Below are 18994 nucleotides of genomic sequence, written 5' to 3' on the forward strand. Positions count from 1 at the left end.
CCCACCATGCTCCACCGCCACTTCCGCCCGGGTCTGCCGGAAGTGAATCCAGGGCAACTGCTGCGGCCCGGAGCCCCGCCTCTTCGCGTTTCGCTCGGTCCAGGCTCCGCCAGGCTGGTAGCTGACTGACTGCCTTCAGGGTATGGGGAGTGGGGCATGGGGAGCGGGAAGTGGGGAAGTGGGGAAGTGGGGAGCAGGGAGTGGAGGGTGGGGAGATCGCTATAGAAAATGGGGGCGGAGAAGACGGGAGGCAGCGAAAAAGCAAAGGGCCGGGAGCGTAAACAACTGCGCAAGTCCAGCCGAGTTTGAAAAGGAACGCATGCGCGCAACCCCCGCCCCCCCCCCCAAAAAACGGAGGGAGGTTGGGGGAAGAATGGAACTGTTAGGCCAAATAAGGGGCTTGTGAATGTGTGTGCGCGGGTCTTTGCAAAAGTGGCATGAACGGGGTGTTATTCTGTGTGATTTAAGCCATTTTTTTACCCTTTTAAGTAAGTTTTTCTCTTTTTACTATAATTAGAGGCCTGCTAGAGACCGTTCTAACTTCATTTCGGCTCTCTTTCCCCGAGTTGCTCAGTAGGCCTCTTTTTTTTTCAAAAAAATAAGCGGTTAATACTAGCAAATGAAGAAATTACTGTAAAGGAAAATCTGAATGGCTTTTTTATATGATCTTAGATGAATGGCTCAAATCTTTTGTCTTAGTTTGGTTTTTGCCCTAAAGGTGACCCTAATGTTAAAAAAAAAAGTACCTGTGAGAGTTTGTGATTCTTAAACCTTTTCATAGGTGCCCGCCCTGCCCTTCCTTTGAAAGTGGAAATCTACATCAAAAGATAAGACCAGCCATTTCTCCTACCCCGGAAGGAGGAAACAGGCCCTAGTTAGGTAAGTAATTTTAGACTGAACAAAATGGCTAAAAGTCAGTTCCCTGAGTATGTAGTATTTTCCTCATTCTGCTTCAGTTTGTATCAGGTCATATAAGGCTTATCATGCTTGTCTGTACTCAGTTGTCATCGTTTCTTACAGCACAATAGTATTCCATTACACTTACATACCAATTAGCCACTCCTCAAACTACAGATATGTACTTTCTTTCCAGTTGTTTATTACTACAAAAGTGCTGCTGGAAATAATCCAGTACATATGGGGACTTCCTTTTTTAATATTGGCCTCATGGGTGGGGTATACATTCAACAGAGAACTCTTCAAAACAGTCGATCAAAAAGCATTATTCATCCCATACTCTTATAATAGTTATGTAAGGCTAAATACTGGAGATACGAAGAAAGGGAAAGACATTGCCTCTGCGTTCAAGTTGCTGACACACGGAAAAGACCAATATACAAGCTTTGTAGATAGTAGATAGGAAATCTCAGAGGGTAAGACACTAATTAATACTGGGGGAAGGAGAGAGAGACTTGAAACCTCCTTCCAAAGGTAGTTTGAACTATGTCAACATAGGTATATAGAGTGTATGAAAGGGAGTAACATGTAAGACTAGAAAAACAGAAAGGAGCCAAGTTAGGGAGCATTTGTTGTTTTTTGTTAATTTGTTTTGTTTTAATTCCAGCAGTAATAGGGAGCCACTGCAGTTTATTGAGTGTAGAGGAAGGGTAGTGTTGTCAGACCTAGTTCTAGGTTACCAGGAACCTTGACTGCTCAGTGGAGAATGATTTGAAGCAGGAAAACCAATAGGCAATTATAACATGTTTGAAAGGTCCTGAGGACCTGAATTAGAGTGGTAGCTGGATTTATCAAAAGAGGAGTCTTTGAGACATGTTGTAAAGGTAGAAACAAGAAGATTTAGCAATTAATTGGATATATGGATATGAGTGAGAGCAAGTCAAAAGCTGTGAACATTTATATAGTATATGAAAGTACATATCTGACTATGTAATAATTCCTCTACTCAGTAAACTTTAGGCTTCCACTTTGATAAATAAAATAAAGATTCCTGACATTTAAAGCCCTTCAGAATCTGTCACTAATATAGCTTTTCAAACTTATTGCACATATGTTAGAAGTATTATCTCCTAGAGTACTTGTTATATGGGTTGGGCTAGTTTCTCCTAAGTTCCTGCCATTTTCCCTAAGGTCTTACCCATTAGACAGCTAGATAGTATGGTGGAGAGAACACTGTACTTGAAGTCAGGTCAGGAAGACCTGACACTGGCTTTGTGACCCTGAGTAAGTCACTTAATTGTCTCAACAATGAGATGGAGAAAGAAATGGCAAAGCACCCTTGTAGTTTTGCTAAGAAAACACCAAAATATAGTCACAAGAGAAGGACATGACTGAAATGATGAAAACAATCACTCAATAAATATTAAACTAGGTTTTTTTTAATATTTGGTTTTTAAAATTTTATTTAAGGCAGTGGGAATAAGGGACTTGCGCAAGGTCACACAGCTAGGCAATTTAGTAAGTGTCTGAGGCCAGATTTGAACTCAGGCACTCCTGACTCCAGGGCCAATGCTCTATCCACTGCACTACCTAGCTGCCCCTAAACTAGTTTTTCTTTAAAAGACTTTTTCATTGACCCAAGAGACTGGCTTGAATCATTGATAAATCAGAAACTCCTTCCCTGGGGCTTGAAACTGATGGATCACCAAGGCAGAAATCAGTTCTCTGTGCTTGTTGAATATCTTTTTCCATGATATGAATAAGTAAACTTTTTGTTTTCTACTGTCTTTCTAGTCCCAAACCTAAAACAAAGGTCCTGAGTCAGGCCTGGCCTACATTGTTTAAGAATAGAAAAATCAGTAGATAGGTCTCAGACAATATAGATCTTGTGCTAATCTGATGATTAAAAACGAGAGAGAAAGTTAAGTGGAGAGTGCCAAGAGTTGGAATTAGGAATTGACAAGACTTTTAAAATTTTCTTTAAATTTTATTGTGTGGCACAGTAAATAGATCAGGCTATCTAAAGCAAAATGTTCCTGGGAAAGGAGGGATACAAGGTGAGGAGAATGTGACATGATTAATATTATATTTAGTAGCAATTCTCTGAAATTTTCGCCCTTCTTTCTCTTCCCATAGGCCTAGATCCCTTCTCTTTACACATTTGTGAGGCATTGTTGTTGTTAAGTCATTCATTAATTCCGACTTTTCTTGACCTCATGGACCATACTGTCCATGAGGTTTTCTTAACAAAGTGTACTTGGCCATTTCCTTTACCAGTGGATTAAGGCGGAGGTTAAGTGATTTGCCCCAGACTGTATAGTTTATAAGTGTCTGAATTCAGATTTAAACTCAAGCCTTTCTGATTCCAGGCCTAGCTCTCTAAGACATCAAGCCATTTAGCTGAACCTTGTCAGGGATTATTAGCTTTCCCAAAAGTAGACAAAGCTGTCCCTAGAACCTAACTGATCCTGGCTCCTTGGCAGTTACCGAAAGGCATAAAATGCTCTTGAATCATATATCCTTCATCATATCCTGGCTTAATGAATAGGCATGTTTCTCTGTAAAGTTGGGGGAAGTGGGGATGACCATGTCCCCTTAAACTAGTGCCACTGTATTCTTGCTTTTTTTAGGCAAAATAAATCTCCTTTTGAGTGAAGTTGTGAAATGAAAGTCTGGTTTACAGTTACTATGTCAACATAAAGTATTTAACATAAATTGAAGTGAGAAGAAACTGGAGTCTGGAGATCAATTGTTGTCATTGTTGTATTACAACAATTTTTTATAATAGTCACCCTTTGAGGTAATCATTTTCAGACCTATCATGGAATTTCAGCCATTTTAGTCTAGCCCATTTCACTAAAAAGAATGCCCACTACAGCACATCCTACAAGTGATCATCCAGCTTTTTCTTGACTTCCACTAAGAACTAATCCCCCACTTTTGAGGGAGCCCATTCCAGTTTTGAACAGATCTTGATTTCCCTTTTTGCAGTTTCTGCCCATTGTTCCAAATTCTTTACCCTGAGACCACATTGAGCAAGTAGGATTCCCCTTCCACATGAGAACCTTCAAAGTCTTTTAGATAACTTTGTTTCTCTCTTCTACAGTCTTCTTCAGACTAAGCATTCCCATTTCCTGCGGCTGACCCTTATGTGGTATGAACTTGAAACCCTTCATTATTCTGATTGCTTTCTCAGGGATACCTTCAAATTTTCCCTCTAGACAACTAAACACAATGTAGATGTAGAGTAGATTGTGAGTGGGGTAGAGCACAGCTTATCACTTCCTTCTTCATGGAAGTTAAAGCTCTCTTCCTGCATACCAAGGTCATTTTGGTTGGTTTTTTTTTTTAATGTTTTTCTTTTTGTTAAGTGGCTTGCCCAAAGCAACACAGCTAGGTAATTATTAAGTGTCTGAGACTGGATTTGAACCCAGGTACTCCTGACTCCAGGGCCGGTGCTTTATCCACTGCGCCACCTAGCCGCCCCCATTTTGGTTTTCTTAATTGCCATGTCATATTAATTGAATCACTGAGCTCTTGCACTAAGATATCCAGAATGTTTTTTTAAAGGAAAATTTATCTAACCACACCTTCCCATCTTAAACTTGTGACAATGATTTTTTTTTAAAGTTTTTACATTTATCCATTACATTACATTTGAAAAAATTTCACACATATTAACCTTTATCTTAGTAGATTCAGCCCCATATTTTAGCCCAGGGTCAGGTCATATAAGGCCAAGGAAATCATTTGGAGTTGTACTGCCACAGCAACCATAAGCAGGACTCAAAATTCAATAAACCTAGGAGCTTTTTAAGGGTGAATTTATTAAATGTTTGACCAAATATGCTAATTTTTAAATTGATAATTTTATATGGCACTCAAATAGTGTTATAAATATTCAAATGGGCCTTGGCAGGAAAAAAAAAGTTCACCACCCCTGTTCTAACCTGTCAAGAACCTTTTAAAGATTCTGAATCTGGCATTCCTCCCAGCTTTGTAACATCTGAAGATGTCTCCTAAAAGACATCATCATCAGCCATCAGATGTAGGGAGGACTTGAATCAAATAATTAAACACTCTAAACCAAAATGAACTTCCCTCTAACCACAGATATTCTGCATAGACTCATCCCTCAGTAGTTAACATACTTCAGGGCAGCTAGGTGGCACAGTGGATAAAGCGATAAAGCACCAGCCCTGGAGTCAGGAGTACCTGGGTTCAAATCCAGGCCACTTAACCCCATTTGCCTTGCAAAATCCTAAAAAAAAAGTAGTTAACACACTTCTCCTTATACTCTTCCCATCCTGGTGATTCTAACCCCCCAACTGAAAATACATAAATCTTATTCTCCATTTCCAAACTGCCTGCTTTCTTTTTTTTAATTAAAAAAATTATTTTATTTCGCCCCCCCCCAGTTACATACATGCAAAACCAATTTTTAAAATTTTGAGTTCCAAACTCTTTCCCTCCCACCCCACCCCCAACATTGAGAAAGTAAGTAATTTGATATAGGTTATAAATGTGTAGTCATACAAAACATTTCCATAACACTCATGTTGTGAAAGAAAATATAGACTCCCCCCCCCAAAAAAAGAGAAATAGAGTAAAAAATGCATTGCCATTTGTATTCAAACACCATCACTTCTTTCTCTGGGGATAGATAATATTCATCATAAAACCTTCAGTTGTCTTGGATATAGTACAGTGATATTACTGAGGAAAAACTAAGTCATTCACCACTCATCATACTACAGTATTGCTGCTATTTTGTACACATTACCTTTCACTTAAGCTTAGGTTTTCCTGATAACATCCTGCCCATCATTTCTTATAGCAGAATAGCATTCCCTCACAATCACATAACACAGTTTTTTCAGCCATTCCTCAACCATTAGACATCCCCTCAATTTCCAATTCTTTGCCACCAGAAAAAGCTGCTAAAAATATCCTTATACATCTAGGTCCTTTTCCTTTTTGTTTTTCATCTCTTTGGGAATACAGACCTAGTAGTAGCTAGGTCAAAGTTTTATAACCCTTTGGGCACAGTTCCAAATTGTTCTATAGAATGGTTGAATTATTTTACAAACTCCATTATTATTATTATTATTGCCTTATTTTCTCTACATCCCCTCCAACATTTGTCATATTCCTTTTCTGTCCTATTAGCCGATCTAATAGGTATAATTGTTTTATCATTTTCATTTACATTTCTCCAATCCATAGTGCATTAGCACGACTGCCTGCTCTCTTACCTACCATCCACCTGAACCCTAATCCCATAGTATTTCACTCCAGATCTTCCTACCCCTTCTATAAACCTACTGAAATACCTACCCTGTTCTGCAATTAGCATCCTCCCTTTACCAGTCCATGTGGATACAAGTGTTGTATTCTCCCTCAGATTTAATTGTACCAAGATAGAGGAAGAGAAGCTATACTGAAATTGCTGTTGGGTATGCTTTCCATACTAGATAAGTAAGATGCAGTTTTTAATCTTCATTTCTCTTGTAAACTATTTCTACAAGACTTCCCCTCTCTCTTTTGCCTTCCTGAGTTGAAATCTAGCCTCAGGAGAGCCAGGACAACTTTAACTATGGACTATGTTTATCCCCATCCAGAGGAAGAAAAAACAAAACAAAATACACATATACACACACACACACACACACACACACACACACACCCTTCAGAATCTGAGGAACACTTTTTATAAAAAATTATTTCTTATGTATCTCTTTCCCTTAATTCTAATTCTTCATTCTGAAAATAACTAATACTATTCTGTAAATATGTTTATCAAAATATGTATGTACAAGGCTAACCTGACTGTTCACAGCAAGTAAATAAATAAAAAGAAATCTAACCTCAACCACTTTGTGAGCCTTGACAAGTCAGTTAACTTTATTGGCCTCATTTTCCTTATCTATAAAATGGACTGAAGAATGGCAAGCATTAAAATATCTTTGCCAAGTAAAGAAATAACTAAAGATATAACTAAAAATAATTGGAATTCTTTTTCTGACTCATTTCTTTTGGAATTCCAGCACTTGTTCTTGTCTCTTCTTGGTTTTTTTTTTTTTAGTTTTTGCAAGGTTAAGTGACTTGTCCAAGGTCACACAGCTAGGTAATTATGTGTCTGAAACCAAATTTGAACTCAAACATGAAATCTACTGTCCTTGGCAGCATCTTGGAAGCAAGGATGGAAGTTTTTGCTGAAAAATTGAAAACCTGTTTTCTCCCATCCTAACTTTCCTTCCTATTGCCTTCCTTAGTTTTCTGTATTTTTCTGGCAATGGCAGTATTGTAAAAACAATTTATGCAGTGTGTCTTAAGGATGAATGGATGGATTTTTTTTTGTCCTTCATTCTCAAAGAAGACCATGACATCAGGGAGATGATGCCATGACAAGACATGAACTAGATTTGAGTGAGGGGGTGCTGTGCTAAGTCACCAGCCTCACTTTCTCCTCCAGAGTCATCTGGGTCCAGTGGCTAGATATGAATCAAGACTGGAAAAGGCCCTGCATTCCAGGCAATCAAGGTTAAGTAACTTGCCCAAGGTCTCACAGCTAGTAAGTGGCAAGTGTCTGAGACTAGATTCAAACTCCCTTCCTCCTTATAAGGTCAGTGCTTTGTCCACTGCCCAACCCACCCAGGCTTAGGGAGAAATTCTGCATGAGAGTATAGGGTTTTTTTAATTAAACTTATGAAAGAATCTGAATAAGAATTCTAAATGCCTGTGATAAGTGATGTTGGTTTAAAAACTAAAGTATTATTTGAAGATTTGATTTGGGATAGCAAGATAAGAGATTTATTTTTAATTGAAGGCAAAATTGGGAATAATGGGCAAAAGTTGCAAAAATACAGATTTAGGCTTGACATAAGGAAAAATTTCCTGTTGTGACTTATCTTGAGTAAAGTGACATCTTTACTTCTGTTATTTTTCCACCTTTGTATGGATTTAGGAGTTACTTAGATGGACCATGTGCTGAATGGAGACCTCAAGCCATGATTTCTATATTAGGATTTTCAAAATTCCATCACTGGATCCAAGGCAGCTAGGGGTCCCAGAATTGAAAGGAGTGGGAGAGGATTTACCTTTACATTTATAAATTGAATAATATGATGCTTATATATTTTTAGATGTTTGGAGTTAAACTAAATATTTTGTACAGACTTTACTTCAATCTCTTAGAAATTTTTTTGGAGTCTACTGAATTGATATTTCAAAGGGTACTTGTTTACACCACTAAAACTGAAAATGAGTCAATTATTTACATTGATAACTTCCAAGCTTGTGTGCTGTATGTTGGGTTTAGGTTAAGGAGGGTAGAGAGGCAGAGTAGTTTTTTTTTTTAACTTAAAGATTTGGCAATAATTTGACAGGTTTTTTTTAGGGCAAATTGGCAAATAGATTCAAATCACCACTATCTCTAAAATGTTAACAAAAATCTGATGAAAAGGTTGTTGCCTCTTGGAAGTCTTACAATATCTTATTAAAAGTGATATCAAATTTTCATTATACTGTGTAAATTTGAACACTGGTGAATAGCTTTATCTACCCAGTCATTTGAAAACTTAGTGGTCAGATTAGATCTTAACAGTGACTGATTTGAGGGATACTTGCTAAATATTGGGATCTTTGGGGAATATAATTTCTGGGGAAATATAATAGGAAAGAAGACAAGTCTCTATAATAGGATTAGTTGAATTGCTTAAAACTGGTGTGATCTCAAAAATTAATTGTCACCTGCCTTTGTTATCATTCAACACACATATACTACTTAATGATTGTTGAGTGAGTTTAAGGTCCTCCTGGTGAGAACAGGATGAACAGATAAAAAGAGCCTTCTGGGGGAGAAAGATACTCTCTTCAGTAAGCCATACAAACAGTATCAGGGTGCTAATCTGGGGAACAGATTGTTATATCATTATGATAGACTCAACATTGAAATCAACATTATTTTTCAGGAGGATATCCCAACATCATCAATGTAACACACTGTGTCTTGACCAGAACATACCTGGAAAGTAATGCAGGACTTGGAGGGGAAGGATTCAAAGGAAGATAGGAAATTAATGGAAAGCCTTAGAGACTTACCTTTTACCTTGCATGCTTTATCATGTTGTAACAGTGTTAGAACAATTAGCTCATTTTAAGATATGGAGCAAAATAATGGTCCCTAAATCTATTTGTTTTTCTCCTATTCATATTTAGGGAATTTGCTTTAGATGAAAAGTCATAATTTCAATCAGAGTAACCAATTATAAAAACTTCTATCAGCTAAGCTGATCCTCACTATTCTTAGAATCCTTTATTTCTTTTGAGACTTACCTCAAGGGCCACTGGCTTCCAAAAGCCTTTCTTGATTCCACAGAGTTGTGAGTGCCATTCTTCCTAAAATAATCTTGTGTGAATTTTCTCACCGGGGTAATAGAGAATGTAACTTGGGTTTTCTAAAAACTGAAATGAACCATACTAGCATCCAAAAAGGTAGAAGGGGTTAGAGGCTATTCTAGATTGTAAAAACTCATCCTACTGTTGCAAGGGTTTGTTGTTCCTTGTGATGAATCACTAATTGATCCAGGAATACAGGTGTAAAAAAGAAAATAGAGATTTATTAAGAAATTGTTACAACACAAAATAATGTTAGAGAAGTTAAAAAGAGAGATTAAAGGATCTTGTGTCTTTGCTAATTAATTCTGGCAGTCCAGCTGCTAGATTAAGGAAAGAGAAAAAGAGCTCAGCATCTGCTGGAGTCTCCTAAAATTCACATTCAGGGTACATGGGAAAAGGAGGTGTCTTGGAAGTTTCCCAAGTCTAGCATTGGAGAGTTTTGCCTTTTGGGGAGGGATCTTACTTTGGAGAAATTTGATTCTGGCCTGGGGGTGATCTCAAACTCTGTTTAATCTAGCTTGCCTTACCTATGAGAACGTGGGCAAGGTCAGACTGGAGGTCAGGGTAGATGGAGTGAAGATTTTAACAGGACAAACAAAAGATTTACAAAATTTGTTTTCCAATTAATTTCAATATTCCCTATGCCCATGATTCTCTCATTACTGCCTCAGTAATCTTTCCAGAGTCCGTAGCAGTAACTTTCCTTGTAGCAGTAAAATGTCATGCTGTCTTGTGATGACTGTCCCTTAAATTTATGTACATATTTCCTATAAATCATGTGACAAGATACAAAGTTTCTTATGCAGTGTATTTTGAAATATTTGTCTTTGATGATAAAGTTCAGTTAAAAGAAAAAATAAAATTTTAAACTTTATAGTATAATTTTCAAAATGGAATAAAAGTGGCCCTTTAAAGACTTATTCATATAAACCACTATTCTCTTATAGATCTAAGTAAACACTTTACAATACACATTGATAATAGTTTAAATGACTTGGGAGTAGTTGTGTACCATGAGACCAAAGGGTATCAAAACCTATTGCTACTTAATGATAGAGGATGCTCTGAAAATTAAATTCATTAATCCTGTCTCTAAATTGTAATTTTTTCTTTGAAGCAGGTTGTTACTGATAAGTTCTGATACTATGGTATGTAAAATGAGGATAAAAATGGCATCAATTTCATAGGATTGTTGTAAGAATCAAATGAGATAACATGTGAGTATGTTGGCCATGTACCCAGCTCACAGGGAGACTTGAATTTGTATCTCTGGCATTTCCTTCCTCTCCAAGGAAGATGTTAGGTGCAGTGCATAGATTGGACCTGTAATTAAGAAGAACTGAGTTCAAATCCAACTTCATATACTAGCTATGAGTTCCTGGGCAAGTCACTTAACCTATGTCTGCTTCAGTTTCCTCATCTACAAAATGAGGTATAATAATGGGAACTACTTTTAAAGGTATTTGTGAGGATAAGATTTGTAAAGACTTTAAAAACCTTAAAGAGCTAGGGGAATGCTAACTATTGTTATTCCTGCCTAATGGAGACCAGAAGATTGGGGCCACTAAGATGACAGCTCAGTTCTCAGAAAAGAAGTATTAGACTGGAATTATACAGTTGAGGGAAATAGCTTCCCTAGCTGCATCTTTTGTTATTATCTTTTTTTTTAAGGTCTTTTGCAAGGTAATAGGGTTAAGTGGCTTGCCCAAGGCCACACAGCTAGATAATTATTAAGTGTCTGAGGCCTGATTTGAACTCAGGTACTCCTGACTCCAGGGCCAGTGCTCTATGCACTACGCCACCTAGCTGCCCCCGTTATTATCTCTTAAAGATATAGCCAGGGATGGTAAACATCTTCTTGATTACTTTATATATATTTATATTTATATCCTAAGGCTTGATGCCTTCCTACCAAATGCCAAGTCACTACAAAAGATCTTCAGAAACTATGAATTGTGAATAATCTCATTTATCTGGGCAGATAACAAACTGAAATCAAATCAATTTTACAGATTAGAATTTGCTAAACTCTTTGTATAGTGAGTGAGTTCTCTTACTGGGAGAGAAATAGCTCAGTGGTGGGAGTAGGAATCTTTGATCTCACTCGAGGAAATTCACCAAAATCTCTAAAAAGACAAGCTAGAAATCATGTGGAAAAACAAAGAGCTGACTCTTCTGCTTCCCCCAAGTCTCTTCTCTCTCTCTCACCCCAAAAGAGAACAAATAGAACCTTCTGTGTCTTCTCTCAAAGAAGGAAAAAAGTCCGTGTCCCCCCCCCAGGGTTCATGCCACCAGGCTGTCCCACCAAAAGAGTAGAGTCTTAAGAAAATAATATAGACTTGAATCAGAGTTCACATATGTTAACTTTTTTACTACTATTTTTATATGCACAGAACTCAATTCCAGTCATGCAAAAATAATCAGATATCATTCTTCCAAGTACTAACAACCAGCTAGAGTTTGATATCAAGGTTTCCCCTGGATATACCTATTAACAGAGGTAAATTTTATAAAATTAGACCTGTTTCAGTTATCATTGGGTGATTAAATAGCTGCCAAATGAAAAAAATCTAGAAGAAATTGTATAGTCCAAGTCTAGGGATGGCTAGGAGTCTCAGTGGATAGAGATCCAACCCTGGAATCAGGACCTGAGTTCAAATCCAGCCTCAGACACTTGACATTTAGCAGCTTGTGTAACTCCTATCTCCAGTCCTCCTTATCCATATCTGACCACTGGACCCAGATGGCCCTGGAGGAGAAAATGAAGTCATAGCACCTCCTCACTCAAATCAAATTCATGTGCCTGTCATGGCATCTTCCTGTTGTCACAGTCATCTTCAAGGACAAAATAACAGACCAAGAAGGGAGTGCAAGGAGAATGATCCCTGGAGAACTGAAGCTTAGACCTTTAGAAAGCGCCCCTTTATTGAGATTAGCAAAAGTTGGAATTCTGAAATGAAGAGGTTGAACTATAAACTGATAACAATGAAAGGTATAAGAAGTCAGTTTAAAGTTGCTCTTAATTCTTATTCTTTACCTGGAGAGCATGAATACCAGAAGTCTTTGGAGTACTTGTATTTAGATTTCTTACCTCTGGAAGGGAATAGGAATAATATAGCATCCTAATAATAAAACATTTCATCTAGTATGCACAGATCAATTAAGTAAGGACCCATAGCCAAAGTATTTTTTTTTCAGTGTATGGTTTCCTTGAAAGGATTTATTCTGACTAAAATCAAGACTTTGAGAGCAGGTTCCATTCCTCAAAGAAGCTTTTAATATTGGCATTAATAAAAATTTGGTCTAGTTCTAGAATTAGAATGAAACCAGTTCCCTAAAACTACTACAATTTTCCAAGTCAGCTCTGCACAGTTACCCTTCGTTGTTTTATTTTAAATTTTTTATTGATGCTTTTATGATTTCTCCTTAATGATATCCTCTTGTTGCTAGAGGATTGGTGTCATCAATTAAGATTTGAGGATTTTCACAAGTGAAAGAACTCACATTTTATCCCTGAAGTTGAAAGTGTAGGATTTATTTTCACTAGCCTGCAAAGTTTACTGATTAAAACCTTTTCTCCTCCTGGAGAGTCAGTAAAACCATTTGAGGACAGGTTAAATAGCAAAGGGTGAAGTAGAGAGCAAAAGAGCCAGTTTCTCTTCCAATCTGACTTAAATGCACTTCTGTAGTGGTTTGGACAAGGTGGCATTTGGGGAGTGATCCAGAACCTGGATCCAGGTGTTCTTCCATAGGCAAGCTACGTGTTGGTCTTTCCTGTCTCAAGGTATGTGACCTCCAGCATGTTATTTCCTGTGGAAGATGATTGTCATACTAGCACAAGCTTGACCCATCAATGGCCAAGGTCAGATAGAGTGAAAACCAGAAACTGGAGGAGGGGAAACTAGCTGAGGCTGTTCCCATCTTGATGAATTCACATTTAACAATGGAGTACTTTGAACGACAGGGTCCCCCTAGACAGTCACAGACAATATTTTTCCCCCTGCAAAATTTGTTTCTAATCACAGCATCTCCTATGTCCATAACTCCCTGCATCATTCCTATTTCCTTGTAATAGAAAAAAAAACTTTTTAACAGAAACAATAGATATATTGACTCATATGTGTACCCCATTCCACATTTTAACTAGAGAAAAATTTTTAAGGGCTATACACATGTCCTTTTAAGATTATACAGTCAGAAAACCTAAGAGCCTAGACTGTAAATGGAGCCTAGACTGTAATTGCATTCAGTTCAATAAACATTGATTAAATACTTGCTATGTGTAAATTCTCAGGATTATAAAAATGAAAATTGACAGTCATGTATCTTACGTAGCTTTCAGAAACCTAATGGAGTTGGGGGGAAATGCAAATAACTATTACAAAGGAGAATGAGATAAATACAAAGGAGACTTCCAAAATAGAAAAGTGCTATAAGAAATTGGAAGAGGGTGAAAGAGTTAACATTAAATTAGACTGTAACTAAGAGATTTCATTGATGGAAATGAAAAGAGACTGTTCCAGCCATGGAGAATAGTATAAATAGAAATAAAGGGGGAGAAAATAGTTTAAGAACAGTATAGTTTGGCTAAAATATAAAGAAAATAAAAAAGACTAAGGAGTGGGGTGTTAATTGTAGGAATCCAATCAGTTCAGCCTTAAACCTTTGAATAGTTTTTCCCCATGGAGGCAAGCATGAACCTTGTCTGCTTATTGAGAAGATTATTCCTCTGGTTGGATCTGATTCTTGCAGACATGCCACCCCTTAGCCTATAAAAAACAAGCTGTGGAAAGGGTTGAGTTTTCTTTATCTTGGATTTCTAGGCATAATTCTTCAATGTAGGAGGAATTTCCCCAGGAGCAAAAATGGTAGGAAAAACACATGGAAAGCCTAAAAGGGAATCTTTTAGACCTTCAACTGAATGCTTTCTTATGATTTTTCTGTTTTCTTTTCTTAGAATTCTAGGTCAAAGATTGGAATTCCCCAGAATGGAATTTCTCAGCCTTGGAAATTATCTCCTGGATAATCCTGAGTTGAAAGTTTAAGAGTTTAAGAGTTCTTCTGGCACCAGTCTCATAGGAAAAACATTTCCACTATATTGTGACCCCTGAAGAAGGAAGAGGAATCCCAGTAGTTGCTAAAACAACCCAGTGGAGACAAGCAGCACCTCAGCCAGACTAAATTATTAGAAAGTGTAGTAAGTACAAAAAACCAGACATCATGTCATGCTATGGGAGATATGGAGGAGAGACCAAAGTATATGTTGGCAACCTGGAAACTGGTGCTGGCAAAGGAGAATTAGAAAGAGCCTTTAGTTATTACGGTCCCTTAAGAACCGTTTGGATTGCCAGAAATCCTCCAGGATTTGCCTTTGTGGAGTTTGAAGATCCAAGAGATGCAGAAGATGCAGTCCAAGGACTAGATGGAAAAGTGATCTGTGGTTCCCGTGTAAGAGTTGAATTGTCAACAGGCCTGCCTCGAAGATCTCGGTATGATAGACCACCTGCACGCTGCCCATTTGATCCTAATGACAGGTGTTATGAGTGTGGTGAGAAAGGTCATTATGCTTATGATTGTCACCGCTACAGCCGGCGAAGGAGAAGCAGGTCTCGATCTAGATCTCACTCAAGATCCCGAGGAAGGAGATACTCTCGCTCACGAAGCAGGAGCCATGGAAGGAGGTCAAGATCTGCATCTCCTAGAAGACCAAGATCTGCATCTCTGCGTAGATCTAGATCTGTCTCAGTCCAATCTCGATCAGGTTCTTTAAAAAGATCAAGATCATCCCATTCAAGATCCCAATCTAGATCCAGATCTCTTTCAAGACCTCAAAGCAGCCAATCAAAGTCAAGATCACCATCTCCAAAGAGAAGCCACTCACCTTCTGGAAGTCCTCGCAGGAGTGCAAGTCCTGAAAGAATGGACTAAAATGAAAGAAAAAAATTTTACCTTTTAGGAAAAAAAAAGTTATTTTGTTTACTTTATTATAAGAGATTTTGTGATTGTCAGTTTGTTGTAAATGTAACCTAGAAGGATATTTGAATCATCTAATAATCAGAATGGATCAGAATATTTTAAGAGCGCTGTAAACCTACATGAACAAAGTAGTTTTAATTACACACACACACACACACACACACACACACACACAAACACACACACACACACACACACACACACACCCTCTCTGAAGATATGGATATTTGTTGGCACATTAAGAATAAAAATGTGTATTTCTAATTAGAGTTGTGATTTGTGATCACTACTGTTAACATATAGGTCAAGTATAGAGAGCTTGTTAGACTTGTTCAGGGTGAGTAGCTAGATGTAGCTAGAAGATCACAAAAATGGTCACATTTAGGGTGTTAATGAAATCTTTCATATATATCTTTTCTTAGTATATAAATTTGGAAGTAGTTGTTTTATATAGTTAAAAGAACTTAATTTTTCATAATTGCTTGTCAAAAGCTGTATCAGAATCTTAAATTCAAAATTGCTGCAGTGTTAAATGCCCCATGAAATTATCGTCACCAAAAGGACTGTGATTTGTTAGACTAAATTGGCGTGACAGTTATAGAACATAAAGTAAATTTGGGGTAATGCTGAAGAGTCCATGAAAAGTAATATCTTAAAGTATATATCTGAATTCTGGATAGTTATATTCTATAGCAGCAAATGTTTAGACAAGCAAAATATTGTTAGAGAAGTGTTCATCAGGTGAAGTGGTACTTAGGAGTGTTGAAAAAAATCACCACTGGGAACCATTTGCCCAGGCCTGCAATTGTTCTTTAGTAATTACATTTTAGTATTAAGCTAAATATTTTTAAGTTGGCCAAAAATGTGTATATATATTTTAAGCCTTAATTGTATTTTGAGGACTAAAATAAATGTAAACCATCTTTGCAAAATGGTTCTTTTTCCAGGTTAGGCAGTTTTCATCCCACATACCTATCTTGCACTAACTTTATCCCTCCGTACCATAAAGGGAGATTTTGGAAGGCCAGAGCAAAATACTTAAATTTATTATTGATTATAAGAAAAACTAAAACATGGTTCATATACTAACAATACATTTACATTGTTAATATTTGACTTGCCTTTTGGATCACTTCACAAATTTAAATTTTTCATAGAATCCAATAATGTTCCCCACAGTTTAAGTTTATAGTATGAGAATATTCTCTCACCAAAAAGCATACACATTCTCTTCATTTGAAAATATTTGCTTACCATTTTTAGTTTTGGTAAAAAGCTTAATATTTGAGGGCCACTATTTTCCAATGTACCTGATACTGACATCTGCCATAAATTTTAAGTAAGTTTATTAGTTCATTTTTTGAATACTTTTGACATACCCAAGAACTTTTTGAATATGTACAAGTTATTTTAAAGACATTTTTGTTTAAGGGTTTAAATATTGAATGAGCAAGGTGATTTGGCATAGAATCTATTTAAAATGTACTGGTTTTATCTGTTGAATTCTGTCAGCTTAATTGTTGTATATTATATTAAAATAAATCTACTCTAAAAAGAAAAAAAAAGGAAGAGGTCTATCTAAGTGACCCCTGCAGCAGGAGGATTGGAACCATGTCATAGGTGGATTCACAAGAGATTTCCCACTGTGTATCCTAGTCCTCTGAGTTAGAAAGTACAGCTCCAAGATGCATGGGGCATACTTGTTCAGTAGTCCCCAAAGTGTATATACCTTCAAGAGAATCTAATGGGCTATTTAAATACCTTGTTTCTTTGATTATCTGTGGGCTCCTGTGAATTCTTTGTATCTTACACATTTTATGTAGTGAGTGAAATAAAGGCTTCTTTATACCCAGTACCAATATTGTACATTGAATGCCTATGTGAGATTGGGCAACCCAGTTTCCCATCTTTGAGTTACCTTAGTTCAAGTTACACTTAAACTTTATTGGATAATTCCAGCAGTACTGTTGGGGAAGAATGTGCTAAGAAAGAAATGGATCCTTTAAGGTCAACTTTAAATTCATATGAACCTAGAGGCTTTGAGGATTCTCCACCAAAGGTCACAATATTAGGAGACCAAATAGGTATTTAAAAGCTAGATCATACTATGCCAAGATGAGTTTCCAGTCTATTGAGTAGGGAGCCAATCATATAACCTGATTAGATCTATGCATTATATAACCCTTAAAGGTTATACAAGGCCTACAAAAGGTGAAAAGGTTCAACAAATAGCATACAAGATCTTCAAGGACAATGAAGTTCTTTTAAAAACAGGTCATGGGGGGGGGGCGACTAGGTGGTGCAGTGGATAGAACACTGGCCCTGGAGTCAGGAGTACCTGGGTTCAAATCCAGTCTCAGACACTTTAAACCCCATTGCCTTGCAAAAACCTAAAAAAAAAATAATAATAAAAGACATTATATATTCTTAGGGCGGCTAGGTGGTGCAGTGAGAGCACTGGCCTTGGAATCAGGAGTACCTGAGTTCAAATCCAGCCTCAGACTTAATAATTACCTGTGTGGCCTTGGGCAAACCACTTAACCCCATTGCTTTGCAAAAATCTAAAAAATATTAACCAAAGGTCTATTAAAAAAAAAGGCACACAAGTAAAAACAGGTCATGGGGTGGGGGTGGGGGGAATAAAAAGGAAGAACTCCTGACCAGTTTTAGGAGATTGGATAGTAGAAGACCTATTCAAAGGGGAAAAGAAAGACTGGGCACATGGTACTAAAATACAATTTCTTGAGAGGGGAAAAAACAATGTTATAAAGAGGAAACATCTGTCTTCCAAGAAATAAATGGTAATCATCTAATAGAATGAAAGGAGCATTAAGTACTATTTACAACAATCAAGTAGCTTGGTGACTCCATGCTGAGTGTTCTTGGGCCTGGGATCCTGGACACCATCTGGGGCTGAGAAGAAACATGTTCAGGGTAATGGTAGTGGTTTAACTTGTCTAAGATAAGCTGCTTCAACTAGTCTGACTTGCCTGGTTCTTTGAGGGGTTGGCAATTGATAAGGGATGCTTGGCCCCTTTTCCACAAGAGTTGGTTCCCTGGGCTCTGAAGTGTAGACTTGAAACAAGACTAGTTTATTAAGCTTTTATGCTTATTTGCCTGTTGAGGACAATTGGTCAGCAGTTATTGCTATTGCTAATGAGAAGGTGTGTCCCTTCACCACAGTGATTATTTCCCTTCTGTAGGTGACAATGGATAGAACACATGAGTCTAAAGTCAGGAAGACCTGAATTCAAAACTGGACCTCAGATAGTAGATTGAATCTCAGGCAAGTTATTTAATGTTTGGTTCAATTTCTTCAAATGTAAGGTAAAGATAACAATCATGCCTACCTCACAAAATTGTAAGGTGAGATAATATGGTGATAATAAGGTGATTGGCACAGTGCCTGGAACATAGTAGAGACTATATAATTAGTTATAATTATCCACATAGGCCCCTTATGGCTTTAAGTCTATTATCCTTTGATGATTATGTTCTTTGTTCTCAAAATCCATGTCAGGGAGATGATACCATGACAAGCAAGCGAATTGTATTTGAGTGAGGAGGTGTGTTAAATCATCAGCCTCATTTTTTTCCTATGGAACCATTTTGGTCCAGTGACCAGGTGTGAATCAGGACTACTGAAGATGGTCCAAGGTAGTCAGGATTAAGTGATTTGCCCAAGATTACATAGCTAATAAGTGCTGTGTCTAAGACCAGA

General features: G+C 37.3%; 1 protein-coding gene and 1 pseudogene across 1 annotated transcript in view; one reads left to right on the top strand and one right to left on the bottom strand.

Annotated features, from left to right (window-relative positions):
• MGAT1 (alpha-1,3-mannosyl-glycoprotein 2-beta-N-acetylglucosaminyltransferase) overlaps window positions 1–240 on the bottom strand; it is a 36746-nt gene extending 36506 nt beyond the window's left edge. The window contains exon 1 of the mRNA XM_074225250.1: window positions 6–240. The gene's annotated coding sequence lies outside the window, so the exon portion shown is untranslated. The remainder of the gene's footprint in view (window positions 1–5) is intronic.
• On the top strand, window positions 35–17128 carry LOC141514426 (serine/arginine-rich splicing factor 7 pseudogene; annotated as a pseudogene).
• The last annotated feature ends 1866 nt before the right edge of the window (window positions 17129–18994 follow it).

The sequence above is a fragment of the Macrotis lagotis genome, chromosome 2 (assembly GCF_037893015.1).
Source record: "Macrotis lagotis isolate mMagLag1 chromosome 2, bilby.v1.9.chrom.fasta, whole genome shotgun sequence".
NCBI classification, from domain to species: Eukaryota; Metazoa; Chordata; class Mammalia; order Peramelemorphia; family Peramelidae; genus Macrotis; species Macrotis lagotis.